The 18,052-nt window shown below is 46.7% G+C and overlaps 1 protein-coding gene across 2 annotated transcripts in view; it reads left to right on the top strand.

Annotated features, from left to right (window-relative positions):
* itprid1 (ITPR interacting domain containing 1) overlaps nucleotides 1-18,052 on the top strand; it is a 282,117-nt gene that overhangs the window by 215,636 nt on the left and 48,429 nt on the right. The window lies entirely within an intron of this gene.

Raw genomic sequence — 18,052 nt, forward strand, 5'->3', positions numbered from 1 at the left:
TTTGCAGAACAACCCTCTACAACTACCCTCTGGCTACTGTCATCAGGTGAGTGGGATTTCAGTTCACAAACAGGGCATATAAAGACACAAACTCAATTTACAAAATAATGGTAGGAATGTGAGTCTTTACAGGTAATCAAGTCTTAAAGGTACAGACAATGTGAGTGGAGAGAAGATTAAGCACAGGTTAAAGAGATGTGTATTGTCTCCAGCCAGGACAGTGAGTAAGATTTTGCAAGCCCAGGCAAGTCGTGAGGGTTACAGATAGTGTGACATGAACCCACGGTCCCGGTTGAGGCCATCTTCATGTGTGCGGAACTTGGCTATCAGTCGCTGCTCAGCAACTCTGCATTGTTGTGTGTCGTGAAGGCCGCCTTGGAGAACGTTTGCTCAAAGATTAGAGGCCGAATGCCTGTGACTGCTGAGGTGTTCCCCAACAGGAAGAGAACACTCTTGCCTGGTGATTGTCGAGTGGTGTTAATTCATCCGTTGTTGTAGTATCTGCATGGTTTCCCCAATGTACCATGCCTCGGGATGTACCATTTCCTGCAGCGTATCAGGTAGACAACGTTGGCTGAGTTGTAAGTGTATGTACCATGTACCTGGTGGATGGTGTTCTCACGTGAGATGATGGCATCCGTGTCGATGATCCGGCACGTCTTGCAGAGGTTACTGTGGCAGGGTTGTGTGGTGTCGTGGTCACTGTTCTCCTGAAGGCTGGGTAGTTTGCTGCGGACAATGGTCTGTTTGAGGTTGTGCGGTTGTTTGAAGGCAAAAGGTGAGGGTGTGGGGATGGCCTTGGCGAGATATTCATCAATGACATGTTGAAGGCTCCAGAGAAAATGTCGTAGCTTCTCCGCTCCGGGGAAGTACTGGACAACAAAGCGTACTCTGTCCGCCATGTCCCGTGTTTGTCTTCTGAGGAGGTTGGTACAGTTTTTCACTGTGGCTCGTCGGAACTGTTGATCGATGAGTCGAGCACCATATCCTGTTCTTATGAGGGCATCTTTCAGTGTCTGTCGCGATCCTCCTCATCTGAGCAGATCCTGTGTATACGGAGGGCTTGTCCGTAGGGGATGGCTTCTTTAACGGGTTTAGGGTGGAAGCTGGAGAAGTGGAGCATCGTGAGGTTATCCGTGGGCTTGCGGTACAGTGAATTGCTGAGGTGACTGTCCTTGATGGAGATGCGTGCGTCCAAGAATGCAACCGATTCCAGAGAGTAGTCCATGGTGAGTCTGATGGTGGGATAGAACTTGTTGATGTCATCATATAGTTGTTTCAGTGATTGTTAACCATGAGTCCAAAGGAAGAAAATGTCATCGATGGATCTAGTGTATAACATCGGTTGAAGGTCCTGTGCGGTGAAGAGGTCTTGTTCGAACCTGTGCATGAAGATGTTGGCATATTGAGGTGCGAATTTGGTCCCCATGGCTGTTCCATGTGTCTGGATGAAGAACTGGTTGTTCTTCATCCAGACACGCGGTCTGTTTAATCCATACTGGTTGAAGAACAAGTGTTGGTGTTGGGGAGAGTTACAGAACAGAGAGATCGAGGGGTACATCTTCATAGCCCCTTGAAAGTGGAGTCACAGGTGGACAGAGTGGTGAAGAAGGCATTCAGCATGCTTGGTTTCATCGGTAAGAACATTGAATACAGGAGTTGGAATGTCTTGTTGAAGTTGTACATGATATTGGTAAGGCCACACTTGGAATACTGTGTGCAATTCTGGTCACCCTATTATAGAAAGGATATTATTAAACTAGAAAGAGTGCAGAAAAGATTTACTAGGATGCTGACGGGACTTTTTGGATTGAGTTATAAGGAGAGGCTGGATAGACTGGGACTTTTTTCTCTGGAGCTTAGAAGGCTGAGGGGTGACCTTATAGAGGTCTGTAAAATAATGAGGGGCACAGATCAGCTAGATAGTCAATATCTTTTCCCAAAAGTAGGGGAGTCTAAAACTAGAGGGCATAGGTTTAAGGTGATCGGGGAGAGATACAAAAGTGTCCAGAGGGGCAATTTTTTAACACAGAGGGTGATGAGTGTCTGGAACAAGCTGCCAGAGGTAGTAGTCGAGGCGGGTACAACTTTGTCTTTTAAAAAGCATTTAGATAGTTACATGGGTACGATGGGTATAGAGGGATATGGGCCAAATGCGGGCGATTGGGATTAGCTTACGGGTTTTTTAAAAAAAAGGGCGGCATGGACAAGTTGGGCCAAAGGGCCTGTTTCCATGCTGTAAACCTCTATGACTCTAAGTCCATCCCCACACCCCCGCTTCTTGCCTTCAAACAACCACACAACCTCAAACAGACCATTGTCCGCAGGAAACTGCCCATCCTTCAGGAGAACAGTGACCACGACACCACACAACCCTGCCACAGCAACCTCTGCAAGACGTGCCGGATCATCGACATGGATGCCATCAGCTCACGTGAGAACACCATCCACCAGGTACATGGTACATACAGTTCAACTCGGCCAATGTTGTCTACCTGATACGGTTCAGGAAAGGATGTCCCGAGGCATGGTACATTGGGGAGACCATGCAGACACTACGACAACAGATGAATGAACACCACTCGACAATCACCAGGCAAGAGTGTTCTCTTCCTGTTGGGGAGCACTTCAGCGGTCACGGGCATTCAGCCTCTGAACTCCGAGTAAGCGTTCTCCAAGGCGGCCTACACGACAACGCAGAGCCGCTGAGCAGAGACTGACAGCCAAGTTCTGCACACATGAAGACGGCCTCAACCGGGATCTTGGGTTCATGTCACACTATATGTAACCCCCACGACAATGCCTGGGCTTGCAAAATCTCACTAACTGTCCTGGCTGGAAACAATACACATCTCTTTAACCTATGCTTAACCCTCTCTCCACTCTCATTGTCTGTACCTTTAAGACTTGATTACCTGTAAAGACTCACATTCCAACCATTATTTTGTAAATTGAGTTTGTGTCTTTATGTACCCTGTTTGTGAACTGAAATCCCACTCACCTGATGAAGGAGCAGCACTCCGAAAGCTTGTGGCTTGTGCTACCAAATACACCTGGTGGACTTTAACCTGGTGTTGTGAGACTTCTTGTGGATTGGTACTTGGGACTACGATGTTGTGGCCATTACGGAGACATGGTTAGAACAGGGGTGAGAATGGTTGTTGGAAGTTCCGGGGTATAGATGTTTCAGTAAGAGTAGGGAAGGTGGTAAAAGAGGTGGTGGAGTAGCATTGTTAATTAAGGATAGTTTAACGGCTGCAGAAAGGCAGTTCAAGGGAGATCTGCCTACTGAGGTAATAAGGGCTGAAGTTAGAAATAGAAAAGGAGGGGTCACGTTGTTAGGAGTAGTCTATAGGCCCCCAAATAGTAATAGAGATGTGGAGGAAGAAATTGCAAAGCAGATTATGGATAGGTGTGGAGGTCACAGGGTAGTTGTCATGGGTGACTTTAACTTTCCAAATATTGATTGGAACCTTTATAGGTCGAATAGTTCGGATGGGGCAGTTTTTGTACAGTGTGTGCAGGAGGGTTTCCTGACACAGTATGTGGATAGGCCGACAAGAGGTGGGGCCACATTGGTTTTGGCACTGGGAAATGAACCGGGCCAAGTGTTAGATTTGGCTGTGGGAGAGCACTTTGGAGATAGTGATGACAATTCGGTGTCTTTTGTTATTGCAATGGAGAGGGATAGGGCCGTACAGCAGGGCAAGGTTTATAATTGGGGGAGGGATAATTATGATGCGATTAGGCAAGAATTAGGGAGCATAAGATGGGAACAGAAACTGTCAGGGAAAGGCACAAATGAAAAGTGGAGCTTGTTCAAGGAACAAATACTGCGTGTTCTTGATCTTTGGGTCCTCACTGTCCACGGGGATAGTGCCAGAGGACTGGAGAGTGGCGAATTTTGTTCCTCCGTTCAAGAAAGGAAATAGGAATGACCCTGGTAATTATAGGCCGGCTAGTCTTACTTCGGTGGTCGGCAAGTTAATGGAAAAGCTCCTGAGAGATAGGATTTACGACCATTTAGAATGATGCAGCAGGGAGGAAATGGCCGAGTGAGGGAACCATGGTTCACAAAAGAGGTTGAATGTCTTGTCAAGAGGAAGAAGGAAGCGTATGTAAGGATGAGAAAACAAGGTTCAGTTGGGTCTATTGAGGGTTACAAGTTAGCAAGGAATGAGCTGAAAAAAGGGCTTAGGAGAGCTAGGAGGGGGCATGAGAAGTCTTTGGCGGGTCGGGTCAAGGAAAACCCCAAGGCCTTTTACTCTTATGTGAGGAATAAAAAAATGACCAGGGTGAGGTTAGGGCCGGTCAAGGACAGTCGTGGGAACTTGTGCATGGAGTCAGAAGAGATAGGAGAGGTGATGAATACTTTTCTTCAGTGTTCACCAAGGAGAGAGGCCATGTTTTTGAGGATGAGAGTGTGATACAGGCTGATAGGCTGCAGGAGGCGGATGTTCTGAGGGAAGATGAATTAGCAATTTTGAAAAACCTGAAGGTCGATATGTCCCCTGGGCCAGATGAGATATATCCTAGGATTCTTTGGGAGGCAAGGGATGAGATTGCAGAGCCTTTGGCTTTGATCTTTGGGTCCTCACTGTCCACGGGGATAGTGCCAGAGGACTGGAGAGTGGCGAATTTTGTTCCTCTGTTCAAGAAAGGAAATTGGAATGACCCTGGTAATTATAGGCCGGCTAGTCTTACTTCGGTGGTCGGCAAGTTAATGGAAAAAGTCCTGAGGGATAGGATTTACGACCATTTAGAAAGATGCAGCTTAATCCGGGATAGTCAACATGGATTCGTGAAGGGTAAGTCTTGTCTCACAAATTTGATTGAATTTTTTGAGGAGGTAACTAAGTGTGTCGATGAAGGTAGAGCAGTTGATGTCATATACATGGATTTTATTAAGGCGTTTGATAAGGTCACCCATGGTCAGCTCGTGAAGAAAGTAAGGAGGTGTGGGATAGAGGGAAATTTGGCCGATTGGATAAGTAACTGGCTATCTCAAAGAAGACAGAGGGTGGTGGTGGATGGAAAATTTTCAGACTGGAGACCAGTTACCAGCGGTGTACCACAAGGATCAGTGCTGGGTCCTCTGCTATTTGTGATTTTTATAAATGACTTGGAGGAAGTGGCTGAAGGGTGGATCAGTAAATTTGCAGGTGACACCAAGATTGGTGGAGTAGTGGATGAGGTGGAGGGCTGTTGTAGGCTGCAAAGAGACATTGATAGGATGCAGAGCTGGGCTGAAAAATGGCAGATAGAGTTTAACCCTGATAAGTGCGAGGTGATTCATTTTGGTAGGACAAATTTGAATGCGGATTACAGGGTCAAATGTAGAGTTCTGAGGAATGTGGAGGAACACAGAGATCTTGGGGTTCATATCCACAGATCTCTGAAGGTTGCCACTCAAGTGGATAGAGCCGCGAAGAAGGCCTATAGTGTGTTAGCGTTTATTAACAGGGGGTTTGAGTTTAAGAGCCGTGGGGTTATGATGCATCTGTACAGGACCATGGTGAGACCGTGGGCGGCACGGTTAGCGCTGCTGCTTCACAGCTCCAGGGACCTGCGTTCGATTCCCGGCTTGGGTCACTGTCTGTGTGGAGTTTGAACATTCTCCTCGTGTCTGCGTGGGTTTCCTCCGGGTGCTCCGGTTTCCTCCCACAATCCAAGGATGTGCGGGTTAGGTTGATTGGCCATGCTAAAATTGCCCTTAGTGTTCTGAGATGCATAGGTTAGAGGTATTAGTGGGTAAATATGTAGGGATATGGGGGTAGGGCCTAGGTGGGATTGTGGTCGGTGCAGACTCGATGGGCCAAATGGCCTCTTTCTGCGCTGTAGGGTTTCTATGGTTTCTATGATTTCTACATTTGGAATATTGTGTGCAGTTCTGGTCACCTCACTATAAGAAGGATGTGGAAGCACTGGAAAGAGTGCAAAGGAGATTTACCAGGATGCTGCCTGGTTTGGAGGGTCGGTCTTATGAGGAAAGGTTGAGGGAGCTAGGGCTTTTCTCTTTAGAGCAGAGGAGGTTGAGAGGCGACTTAATAGAGGTTTATAAGATGATGAGGGGGATAGATCAAGTGGACATTCAGAGACTATTTCCTCGGGTGAATGTAGCTGTTACTAGGGGGCATAACTATAAGGTTCGTGGTGGAAGATATAAGAGGGATGTACGAGGTAGGTTCTTTACTCAGAGAGTGGTTGGAGTGCGGAATGGACTGCCTGCTGTGATAGTGGATTCGGACACTTTAGGAACTTTCAAGCGGTTATTGGATAGGCACATGGAGCGCACTAGAATGATCGGGTGTGGGATAGCTGGATCTTGGTTTCGGAAAAGGTTCGGCACAACATCATGGGCCGAAGGGCTTGTACTGTGCTGTACTGTTCTATGTTCTATGTTCTTACTGTTTTTACCCCAGTCCAACGCCGGCATCTCCACATTCTGTCATCAAGCCAATTTTGTATCCATTTAGCTCCTTCACCCTGGATCTCATGAGATTTAACCTAATGCAACAACCTACCATACAGTACCTTGTCAAAGGCCTTGCTAAAGTCCATGTAGACCACATCAACTGCATTGCCCTCATCTACCTTCTTGGTTACCCCTTCAAAAAACTCGATCAAATTCGTGAGACATGATTTTCCACTCACAAAGCCATGTTGACTGTCCCTAATCAGTCCCTGCGTCTCTAAATGCCTGTAGATCTTGTCTCTCAAAATACCTTCCAACAACGTATCCACCACAGATGTGAGGCTCACCGGCCTGTATGTCCCAGGCCTTTCCCTGCAGCCCTTTTTAAACAAAGGCACAACATTTGCCACCTTCCAATCTTCAGGCACCTCACCTGTGACTATCGATGATTCGAATACCTGTGCTAGTGGACCCACAATTTCCTCCCTCGCCTCCCACAATGTCCTTTGATACACTTCATCAGGTCCCAGAGATGCGCTTTAAGACTTCCAGCACCACCTCCTCTGTAACATGTACGCTCCTCAAGACATCACTATTTATTTCCCCAAGTTCCCTAACATCCATGCTTTTCTCAACAGTAAATACTGATGAGAAATATGAATTTAGGATCTCACCCATTTCTTGTGGATCTGCACATAGATGACCTTGTTGGTCCTTAAGAGGCCCTACTCTCTCCCTCTTTACTCTTCTGGCCTTTATGTATTTGTAGAAGCTCTTTGGATTCTCCTCTGCCTTATCTGCCAAAACAACCTTGTGTCCCCTTTTTGCCCTCCTGATTTCTCTCTTAACTCTACTCCTACTTCTATCTTCCAAAATTCTGTACATTCTGCAACAGTCCCAGCAGATTGGAGGGTGGTAAATATAACCGTACTATTTTAAAAAGGAGAGAAAACACGGAATAGAGACTGGTTAGCCTAACATCAGTAGTAAGGAAAATGCTGAATTCTATTATAAAAGCTGCAATAACAGGACACTTAGAAAATATAAACATGATTAGACAAATTTAACATGGATTTATGAAAGTGAATTCATTTTGGACAAACCAACTGGAGTTTATTTTTGAGGTCATAGCTTGGGAATGGAGAAGCGTGAAGCAGTGGATGTGGTCAAAGAAGACCATAGAATCCCTACAGCACAGAAAGAGGCCATTCGGCCCATTGAGTCTGTACTGACCACAGTCCCACCCAGGTCCTACTCCCGTAACCCGCCGCATTTACTCTGCTGATCCCCCTGACACTAGGCTCAATTTAGCATGGCCAATCAACCTAACTCAAACAGCTTTGGACTGTGGGAGGAAACCGGAGCACCCAGAGGAAACCCACGCAGACATGGGGAGAAAATGCAAACTCCACATAGACAGAGGCCGGAATTGAACCTGATGCTGTGAGGTAGCAGTGCTAACCACTGTGCCACCATTGTGTATTGGGTTTTCAGAAAGCTTTTGATGAAGTCAACATAAGAGGTTAGTGTGGAAAATTAAAGTGCATGGGATTGGGAGTGATATGTTGGCATAGATTGAGAATTGGTTAGCAGACAGGAAACAGAGTAGGAATAAACAGGTCTTTTTTGAAGTGGAGGCAGTGATGAGTGGGGCTAGGGCCCCAGCTATTCATAACAAACACCGATGATTTGGCTGAGACAACTTGGTGGGAATGAGTGTGGTGAGGATAATGTTAAGAGGCTTCAAGGTGATTTAGACAAGTTGAGTGAGTGGGAAAATACATGGCAGAATCAGTATAATGTGGATAAATGTAAAGAAAAACAGAATGTCTGAGTATTATTTAAATGGTGATATATCAGGAAATGTTGACGTACAAAGGGACCTGGGCATCCTCGTACACCAATCACTGAAAGCAAGCATGCAGGTACAGCAAGCAGTTAAGAAGACAAACAGTATGTTGGCCTTCATTGCAAGAGGACTTGAGTACAGGAGCAAGGATGTCTTACTGCAACTGTCTAGGGCCTTAGTGAGACCACAACTAAAGCACTGTGTGGCACTTTGGTTTCCTTATCTAAGAAACGATATACTTGCCACAGAGTGACTGCAGTGAATGTTCACCAGATTGATACCTGGGGTGACAGGATTGTCGTAGAAGGAAAGATTGGGTCAACTGGGTCCGTAATCACTGGAATTTAGAAGTCAGCCACTATTTTGTTTATCAGCATCATTGGGAAGGTGTTGACTGCTTAAGGGTAGGCATCCACCCAAGCCCAGACCTTCATTAGATCCCTGGATTCGGGTCATAGAGTCACAGAGGTTTACAGCATGGAAACAGGCCCTTTGGCCCAACTTGTACATGCTGCCCTTTTTTTTAAAAACCCCTAAGCTAATCCGAATTGCCCGCATTTGGCCCATATCCCTCTATACCCATCGTACCCATGTAACTATCTAAATGCTTTTTAAAAGACAAAATTGTACCCGTCTCTACTACTACCTCTGGCAGCTTGTTCCAGACACTCACCACCCTCTGTGTGAAAAAATTGCCCCTCTGGACACTTTTGTATCTCTCCCCTCTCACCTTAAAACCTATGCCCTCTGGTTTTAGACTCCCCTACCTTTGGGAAAAGATATTGACCATCTACCTTGTCTATGCCCCTCATTATTTTGTAGATCTCTATAAGATCACCCTTCAGCCTCCTACGCTACAGAGAAAAAAGTCCCAGTCTATCCAGCCTCTCCTTATAACTCAATCCATCAAGTCCCAGTAGCATCCTAGTAAATCTTTTCTGCACACAGTATTCCAAGGGCCCGATTTTACCATTTTGATTCTAAGTGCCAAATCTGGGCGTAGTACAGATCCGACCTCGAAATCCGCTTTCCAGCGCGCCCATGTGCTTTCAGCCGGCTCCAGTCCAATCCGCACTGTGGGTGGGGCTTAGCGCTGCCGGAACGATCGGAGCTCTGAACTGCGCATGCGCAGTTTGAAAAAAATTTGAATAAACGTGCCCAGGCGCTGGGCTAGAGCGCGTGGCTGTGGCGGTTTGTGCCTTCTTTACAGCTAAATGTTTCTGAAAGATTGCTTCCTGCTGTGTATCCTGTGTCTAGCGTACCCAGGAGGAACAATTCGAATAGAACATCAGTAGTTCGCTATGCCAGGCTGTATCCTGTTTTGCTGGTTCGACCTGATGGGTCCACTATCAATATCCGATACAAGGAGCCTAAAAAAATTATTATGATGCCAGTCGATGTTTCCCTTCTGCCAGAATCTGAAAGGAAAGCAAGAATGCGCAAACGAGCTAGAATGAAAGAGGAGCAATTTAAAGATGAATTTAAAGTTGACAATTATAGCAAATTCTGGAAGAAAAAGTAGTCTTCAAAATTTTGGATTTTAGAAACAACCATCACTGGCCTGCTTGACTGGTGTTGACATCAGTGGAACTTTGACAAATGCACATATTATTGTGATGTCATTAATAAGTTGTGTTTTTTATTTATGATCTAATCCACTTATTTTATTAAAATGTGTTTCTACAGGAAGGATACAGGTAATGAAAAAACAGATTCCTGTTTTTATTTCTACTATTACATGGCTTAAATGCAAGGAGAAAATGCTTTGAATGTTAATTAGACAATACCCATTCACATTAATTCTGTGCCTCCTGTTCCTGACTACATTTGTGTGGATTTGACTTGCATATATTTAGTTGTTTGTGTGATGTATCATTAAAACCAGTTGCAGGTTTTTAAAAAAGCAGAAAGCGGAGAGAGCGGCTCTCTGACACATTATCCTCTGTGTTTTGGGGGGGGGGGGAGAGAAAGGAGGGCGATTCAGATGTATCTCTGGTTGGGGGGGAGGAGGAGGGGGGGCGGGTCGGATGGATCTCGGGGGAGCAAGGGGGTCCGCTGCCACTCTGCGGGCGATCAGTGGGGAGGGAGGGTGGCAGGGGTGCCCGCTGCCACTCTGCAGGCGATCCCTCCTCCCCACCGGTGGAACGAATCCCTCCTCGCGGAGTGGATGTGAGGCCACTCGGGAGGAAGGATTCGTTCCTCCGGTGAGGAGGAGGGATCGCCTGCAGAGTGGCAGTGGACACCCCTGCCCCCCTCCCTCCCCACCGATCGCCTGCAGAATGGCAGCGGACCTCCCTACCCCCCCCAGAGATCCATCCCACCCGCCTCCTTCCTCCCCCTCCACAGAGGATGATCCGACCCGCCCCCCTCCTCCTTCCCCCCCCAACCAGAGATACATCTGAACCGCCCCCGCTCCTTCTTCACCCCCCCCCAGAGGATGATCTGAGCCGCCCCCTCCTTCTCCCCCCCCCCCAAGAAGATGATCTGACTCGCCCCCCTCCTCCTGCCACCGCCCCCCCCCTCCACCCACCCACCCAGAGGATGATCTAGAGAGGCGTTGCAGGCTCCGAACCCACTTCAGAGGTCCCCCTGCAAAAAAAAAATCGGCTTCGGATTTTTATTTTGCAGGTCACTAAAAGCGCGGATCTGGAACAGAACAGAAGAAGGTAAAATGGGATTTGATGGTAGAGTTGGGCGGGCAGTTCATTAAATCGATTTAAATGCATGCTAATGCATTTAAATCGTCGGGGCACCCAATTCGGGCGCAGAACGGATCCGCGACCAAATCGGGTGTCGGTAAAGTCGCGATTTGCTCGGACACGGGTGCAGATCGCAATAAAGGCCTCGCACCCGATTTTACCGCGATTTCGTGCCCGAAAACAGGCGCAAATTGTTGGTAAAATCGGGACCCAAGTGTGGCCTTACCAATGTCTTGTACAACTTTAACAAGACGTCCCAACTCCTGTATTCAATGATCTGACCAATGAAACCAAGCATGCCGAATGCCTTCTTCACCACTCTGTCCGCCTGTGACTCCACTTTCAAGGAGCTATGAACATGTACCCCTAGATCTCTTTGTTCTGTAACTCTCCCCAATGCCCTACCATTAATTGAGTAAGTCCTGTCCTGGTTCAATCTACCAAAATGCATCACCTCGCATTTGTCTAAATTAAACTCCATCTGTCATTCGTCAGCCCATTAGCCCAATTGATCAAGATCCCGTTGCAATTGGAGATAACTTTCTTCACTGTCCACTATGCCACCAATCTTGGTGTCATCTGCAAACTTACTAACCATGCCTCCTATATTCTCATCCAAATCATTAATATAAATGACAAATAACAGTGGGCCCAGCGCTGATCCCTGAGTAATGGTGGGAAGGGTTTTGGCAGTTGGGGTTAGTGAGAGATAGGGGTCGATTGCAATATCAGGGGATGGCTCTGTGTGACAAAACCCTCATTTTCCCCAGGAATCCACACAACTGCAAAGGTTTATTCATCGTGCTCCCCACCTGGTGACAGATTTATTATCAGCAGTATTCGGATGGAAGTGAAAATTCAACTGGCAAATCTTCTTTAAACTAAATAGGCAAGTTAAACAGGTAGATGACTGAGTGACAGGTAACTGTCAATCACCTGAAAGCCCTTTGCCTGAATAGGTGTTGAATACTGTAACAGGGAGCCAAGCTACAGAGTGACTCTTCTCATCTCTATATAAGAAAGGGATGTTTTCCAAGTGCACAATCAGTAAGTGGTATACAAGCAGTGAGAGAGACTTCATCCTGAGATAGACAGAGTCAGAGATGTGAGGAATATGTAGAAAGAGAAGGATGGGTAAACTTGCAAAGTAAGCATTTGTAAGATATATTGTAATGGAGGAGGCTTGATAAGTCAGAGTGAGGAGGTGGCATCTCTACTCACCTTTTATGATTTGGTTGGATCATTAAAGCACTTTATGCTAAGCTCCTTAATTCAGTGTGTAATGCTTATGTTGCTGACCTCCTGGATCACCTGCATCTGTGCCTTCTTTGTGCCAACAGACGGCTTCTTCCTCATGTTGCTGATTGTCCAGCTCCACACAGCCCACCGCACCCCCACCCCCCACAGTACATCAAGTAGGGCACAACCTTAGATCATTCTGAATCTGTACTGAACTTATGTCCTTTGTTGCTTCCAACTCCAAATGACACTCTGCAAATTCCATCTTTTGAGGTGAGATTGTATCTTGGGGATTCTCATCACACCCATTGCAATACAATTGATGCCAAACCCAGAAGAAAATTAAAAATGAAGTGTCTGTGTTTACAGAAAGCCATAGATGTGTCGGCGGAGCTTATTTCCAGGTTTCCGATTTGAACAAATGATTGATCTATGGAACATCCTAGAAAAATAATGGAAACAGCTTGCTTAATTCAACGCAAATTCGATAAATGATATATTCATTTGTTTTAATAAACTGGAACCCAGCTTGAGGCCAGGGGCCTCAAACAATGACGAAACGGAGTATAGGAATGAGATAGAGAACCTGGTGAACTGGTGCGACGACAGTAATCTGTCCCTCAATGTCCCTCAATGTCAACAACACGAAGGAGATAGACATCGACTTCAGGAAGCGTAGTGGAGAAAATGCCCCTGTCTACATCAATGGGGACAAAGTAGAAATGGTTGAGAGCTTCAAATTTTTAGGTGTCCAGATCACCAACAACCTGTCCTGGTCCCCCATGCCGACACTATAGTTAAGAAAGCCGACCAGTGCCTCTACTTTCTCAGAAGACTAAGGAAATTTGGCATGTCCGCTACAGCTCTCACTAACTTTTACAGATGCACCATAGAAAGCATTCTTTCTGGTTGTATCACAGCTTGGTATGGCTTCTGCTCTGCCCAAGACCACAAGAAATTACAAAGGGTTGTGAATGAAGCCCAGTCCATCACTCAAACCAGCCTGATGGCATCTATCCTATACTGCTCAGGGAGACGAGAGATGAAATTGCTGGGCCTCTGACGGAAATCTTTGTCGCTTCTTTGGACACAGGTGAGGTCCCTGAGGATTGGAGGATAGCGAATGTGGTCCCATTGCTTAAGAAGGGTAGCAGGGATAACCCGGGAAATTATAGGCCGGTGAACTTGACGTCCGTGGTAGGGAAGTTGTTGGAGAGGATTCTTAGAGGCAGGATGTATGTGCATTTAGAACGGAACAATCTCATTAGTGACAGACAGCATGGTTTTGTAAGAGGGAGGTCGTGCCTTACAAATTTGATGGAGTTTTTTGAGGAAGTGACAAAAACGGTTGACGAAAGAAGGGCCGTGGGTGTCGTCTATATGGATTTCAGTAAGCCATTTGACAAAGTCCCACATGGCAGGTTGGTTAAGAAGGTTAAGGCTCATGGGATATAAGGAGAAGTGGCTAGATGGGTGGAGAACTAGCTTGGCCACAGGAGACAGAGGGTAACAGTCGAAGGGTCTTTTTCCGGCTGGAGGTCTGTGACCAGTGGTGTTCCGCAGGGCTCTGTTCTGGGACCTCTGCTATTTGTGATATATATAAATGATTTGGAAGAAGGTGTAACTGGTGTTATCAGCAAGTTTGCAGATGACACGAAGATGGCTGGACTTGCGGATAGCGATGAGCATTGTCGGGCAATACAGCAGGATATAGATAGGCTGGAAAATTGGACGGAGAGGTGGCAGATGGAATTTAATCCAAATAAATATGAAGTGATGCATTTTGGAAGAAATAATGTAGGATGGAGTTATACAATAAATGGCAGAGTCATCAAGAATATAGAAACACAGAGGGACCTAGGTGTGCAAGTCCACAAATCCTTGAAGGTGGCAACACAGGTGGAGAAGGTGGTGAAGAAGGCATATGGTATGCTTGCCTTTATAGGACGGGGTATAGAGTATAAAAGCTGGAGCCTGATGATGCAGCTGTATAGAATGCTGGTTAGGCCACATTTTGAGTACTGCATCCAGTTCTGGTCGCCGCACTACCAGAAGGACGTGGAGGCGGTAGAGAGAGTGCAGAGAAGGTTTACCAGGATGTTGCCTGGTATGGAGGGTCTTAGCTATGAGGAGAAATTGGGTAAACTGGGGTTGTTCTCCCTGGAAAGACGGAGAATGAGGGGAGATCTAATAGAGGTGTACAAGATTATGATGGGGATAGATAGGGTGAACGATGGGAAGCTTTTTCCCAGATCAGAAGTGACGATCACGAGGGGTCACAGGCTCAAGGTGAGAGGGGCGAAGTATAGCTCAGATATTAGAGGGATGTTTTTTACACAGAGGGTGGTGGGGGCCTGGAATGCGCTGCCAAGTAGGGTGGTGGAGGCAGGCACGCTGACATCGTTCAAGACTTACCTGGATAGTCACATGAGCAGCCTGGAAATGGAGGGATACAAACGATTGGTCTAGTTGGACCAAGGAACGGCACAGGCTTGGAGGGCCGAAGGGCCAGTTTCCTTGTTCTTTGTTCTTTTGTTCTTTGACTCTGTCTGCATCGGAAAAGCAGCCAGCATAATTGAGAACCCCGTGCACCCTGGACATACACTCTTCCACTTTCTTCCATCAGGAAAAAGATACAAAAGTCTGAGGTCAGGCACCAACCGTTTCAAGAATAGCTTCTTCCCCGCTGCTATCAGACTTTTGAATGGATCTACCTCGCATTAAGTTGATCTTTCTCTACAGCCTAGCTATGACTATAACACTACATTCTGTACTCTTTCTTTCCTTCTCCATGTGTGGTATGCTTTGTCTGTATAGCGTGCAAGAAACAATACTTTTCACTGTATACTAATACATGTGACAATAATAAATCAAATCAAAATCAGCAAGGAATCGATTTCTTTACTTTTTGCAAGATGGAAGAGGGCGGTTTCTGGGTATATGCTGGTGCACTGGCTTCATTTCTGGATGTAGAGTTACATTTAATGTTGTTTTCAGTTTTCTGCATCCTGTGAAAAATGAAAATTCAGCTCTGAAGTATTTGGGTTGATCTTCTCAGTTTTCCAGTTCCTCTACTCTGCAATCAAATGCAAGTTGGCCTTCCTGCTTGAATGTGAGCAACTGAAGTTCTGAATCATATACAATCCTTCTGGGATGGTATGATGGCACAGTGGTTAGCATTGCTGCCTCACAGCGCCAGGGTCCCAGGTTCAATTCTGGCCTCGGGTCACTGTCTGTGTGGTGTTTGCACATTCTCCCCGTGTCTGCGTGGGTTTCCTCCGGGTGCTCCGGTTTCCTCCCACAGTCCAAAGATCACAGAATCATAGAATCACTACAGTCCAGAAGGAGGCCATGCGGCCTATCCAGTCTGCACCAACCACAATCCCACCCAGGCCCTATCCCCGTAACCCTATGCATTTACCTTAGCTAGTCCCCCTGACATTAAGGGACAATTTAGCATGGCCAATCAACCTAACCCGTACATCTTTGGACTGTGGGAGAAAGCCGGAAGCTTGCACCTCCCGGATGCTTCGCCCCTCGCCGGTGAGATGTCTACTGCTCTGCAGTAGCGGGGATTAGAGGCCGTTGAAGCCCTTGGTGGTCGAGAGCATGGCTGGGCATTGCAAATCAGGCAGTGCTACCCTGGCAATGCCCACCTGAAACTCTGGCTGTGCCAGGGACAGTGCCAAAGGGGTTGGGCCTGAGTGGGTGGAGGTGCTATGCACAATAACAGGGAGCTTATGCAGCAGAGGGAGCTCTACAAGGGGGGTGCGTCATCAAGGGGGGATCTCTGCAAGGAGGTAGTCATCTAGGGGGGGATCTCTGCAAGGAGGTAGTCATCTAGGGGGGATCCTTGCAAGAGGGGGGGTCTGCAAAGGGGGGGACCTCTGTAGGGGGGTGGTCATCAGGGGGGCGCTCTGAAAGGAGGCAGTCATCAAAGTGGGGATTTCTGCAAAGGGAGAGCTCTGCAAGGAGGGACGCTGCGGTGGGGGGTGTCATCAAGGAGGACAATCTCTACAAGGGGGGAGCTCTGCAAGGAATGAGCTCTGCAAGGGGTGGTCATCAAAGGTAGAGCTCTGCAACCGGGGGGGGGGGGGGGCGGTTGTCAAGGGGGGAGCTCTGCATGGAGGGAGCTCTGCACGGCGAGAGCTCTACTGGGGGTTCGTGGGGGGGGGGGGGGGGGGGGGGGGGGGTCGGGGAGGGGGCATTTCTGGGATCCACCAGGAGATTGATCGGGAGGGTCCTGATGGCCCAATGCAGGCGACCTGTTTTGGTGTGTGAGAGGTTGACAATGCTGTCGATGATGGGGGAGGGTCCTATGTCCGTGTTTGGAGGGGGGGGGGGCAGAGCAGGAGGGGGGGTCTTCCTGTTCGCTATCAGATCAGGGCACCCTGCGCAATGGCGCCCGAATATTCTAAAGCTCGCTTCACTGATTTAGGCTCTACCCCCTCCCCCCTTCCACTGGCACAAAGCTCCCAGTTGTCAATAAAATTGACAGAATACTGGAATCTTAAAGCACTGAGTTCACCCAAAAGACTGGCATAGAGGTCTCCCATTTTCACACTGTTATGACTTTTAGAATTTTGGGGGGAAAATTCTGCCCTCTATCTCTGATCAGTTAATTTTTCAAGTTGCTATACTCATAGTCCTCTGGCGAGTTTATACTGGTTATTTATGAATGCATCAACATCCTTACTGTTGGATATGTATAATGGCCACAGCAGATATTATTTGCTGAATAAGCCTGATACCAGAGGGGAACCTGCCTTCACCTTTTCTTTGTATTTTGAAAACAAGGAGGAAAAGCTACTGATCCCAAAAGCACAGAACTCCAGTAACACCTTAGGAATTTAAAAATGGAAAGATTAATTAACAGGAAAAAAACCTTAAGCACATAAGATTAAAGTTACTTTAAAACAATTTTAAGGAACAATCCCCCCAAAAAAGCCACTTGGGCAGAATACACAAGTAAACCACTTTCTTGGCACAACTTCCCTTATAGATTTTTAACTGTAAAAACCCAATAATATTATCCGAGGCAAAGTACAGCTGTCACTTTAATGAAGATATTCCACATGACTCCTCAAACACGTCCACTCTGATGTGGAGATCTAAACGCAGGGTCCAGAGTTTTTCTGCAAAGACGTTTCTGTCTTGACCGAATGGCTGATTCAAATTCACAACTTTCACAGCTTCTCCCAGCACAGATCTAGTCTGAAACTATTTTTTATGCACTGCCATCTTACAATATTCTTGTTTTGTTGGGCTAATACAAAATACTTCAGTCTGCAGAGGTAAATGAAACAGGATCTTTATTGGAAAAATCTTGCTGCTTTGGCCTCTTTCTTCCATGCGGCTGTACAAGAGACCAAATCATGGGCTGAGGTATCACTCCCTGTCATGATATACGTGGTATATGATTAACCTATTAACAACCTATCAGATTGGGGACTCTCGTGCCAATTTGGCTGAGATGCAGAGTCCTTCCTTCTCCACGAAAATTCAAGCTAGAGTCTTTATTTTCCACCTGAAATGTTAACAGTCTCTCCACAGAAGCTGAGTAACTTGCAGAATATTTTCACCATTTCCTGCTTTTCTTTCAGATTTCCTGCATCTGCACCATTTGACTTTTATAATTTGTCCCCTGACATTAGTTTTCACAGAGAACATAAGAACATAAGAAATAGGAGCAGGAGTAGGCCATCTGGCCCCTCGGGCCTGCCCCGCCATTCAACAAGCTCATGGTTGATCTGAGGCGAATCAGTTCCACTTACCCGCCTGCTCCCCATATCCCTTAATTCCCTTATCGATCAGAAATCTATCTACCCGTGATTTAAACATATTCAACGA

Source organism: Mustelus asterias, chromosome 7, assembly GCF_964213995.1.
Source record: "Mustelus asterias chromosome 7, sMusAst1.hap1.1, whole genome shotgun sequence".
NCBI lineage: Eukaryota > Metazoa > Chordata > Chondrichthyes > Carcharhiniformes > Triakidae > Mustelus > Mustelus asterias.